This window comes from Sturnus vulgaris, unplaced genomic scaffold, assembly GCF_052056855.1.
Source record: "Sturnus vulgaris isolate bStuVul1 unplaced genomic scaffold, bStuVul1.hap1 Scaffold_817, whole genome shotgun sequence".
NCBI lineage: Eukaryota > Metazoa > Chordata > Aves > Passeriformes > Sturnidae > Sturnus > Sturnus vulgaris.
Window position 1 is genome coordinate 158,205 of NW_028276709.1, and position 1,411 is coordinate 159,615.

Here is a 1,411-nt window from a genome sequence, read left to right on the forward strand (position 1 = left end):
TTTGCCAGCTCCTGGTTCTCATCATGGCAGTGGAAGAAGAGTGGGAGCAGGCTCTGGCTCACAATTCTCTCCAGGGCCGTTTTTCCCTTGTCCACTACCAAGTCCATCACCTTGCAGAAGAGGTGAACGGAAAGCTGCTGCACATGACTGCTATCCTGGAGGAAAGAAGGAGGAAAAGACCTCAGAAGCAACTTGTACAGCCCACCTGGGCGAAGGCCCAAACATCAGGAAGGCACAAAGTTTCGGGGCAGCAGCCAGTGCTCATGGCTGGGGGCACAGAGCCTTACATTTTCCAGTAGTGACAGGAGTGGCACAGCCAGCTTTGTAGCAGCAGTGCTAGATATCATGAGGTGTTTTTCCTGGAAGATATTTATGAAGACAGAGAGGGACATGCCAATCACCTCTCTCTGTGCATCACCCAGCAGCTCCAGGAGGCTTCGAGACAGGCTGCGTATACGTTTGGCCTGTGTAGAAGACAAGGCTGTGCTGTGAAGCCAAGAACGGCTACAGTGCCACCACTGCCGTGCTGGCACTGCAACCCCACCCTGCTGCCACAGGGCCCAGAGGCCAAAGGCCTGTCGTGATGAACTCAGGGAGGTGAGGCAGGAGAGCTGGGAGCATCTGCTGCAGCTCCTGAAGCCCAGGCAGCCCGAGGGGCAGCTTTCCCCAGCACAGCTTCAGCCGCTGCCCCCTTCTCACCATCGAGGGATCCTTGCTGAGCACCACAAGGCATCTGAGTGCCAGGCGACGTCTCTCCCTGTACTTGCTCTGCAGGTTCCTTGACATGATCTCCAGGATGCTGTCAGCACATTGAGTGAAATCCAAGCAGTCCAGGACCTGAAAGGCACAGGGCAGTGACAGCGGACCCGGCCGGCAGGAGCGCGCAACCACACAGGGCTGGGCTGAGAGATCAGCACAGGGCACGGGCAGTGTCCCAGGCAGCTGTGGTGACGAGAGGACAGAGAGCTGGGAGGGAGCTCTGGCCAAGAGGCTCACCTCCACAGTGAATGCCAGGAAAGGCAGATCCCAGCGTGGCTCCTGTGTGCTGAGCAGCTGGAGTAGGTGGAGTGCGACATGGGTACACAAGGGCATCAAGCCACGACGCATCAACCTAGCAGGGGGAAAAAGGGAGTAAGACCCTGAGGTGGGGGGAGGGTGCAATAATCTCCCAAGAGTGACTCACAGAGATGCAGTCTTTCCCCAGCATCCCTGGAGGTGATGTGGGCACTTTGGGAGGCTGCCCCTTGTGGGCACCTCCTCTCCCAGCCTTTTGCAGTCTGCTTGGCCGTCCCTCGGTGACAAGGCTCTCTGGCCCATGACCACAGGGACTGTGTGGGGCACGCCAGGCACACAGTGCAAATGTCGGGGGCAGAGGGGAAACAGGGGGTCTCACCTGGCCAGCAGACCCATG

General features: G+C 58.5%; 1 long non-coding RNA gene across 1 annotated transcript; it reads right to left on the minus strand.

The window, feature by feature from the left end:
- Window positions 1-334: 334 nt before the first annotated feature.
- On the minus strand, window positions 335-1,116 carry LOC148217489 (uncharacterized). Its single transcript, XR_015801046.1, has 3 exons — window positions 997-1,116; window positions 700-837; window positions 335-464 (listed from the first exon to the last, which is right to left on the minus strand). It is a non-coding gene; the product is annotated as an uncharacterized LOC148217489 (long non-coding RNA).
- Between the last annotated feature and the right edge of the window lie 295 nt (window positions 1,117-1,411).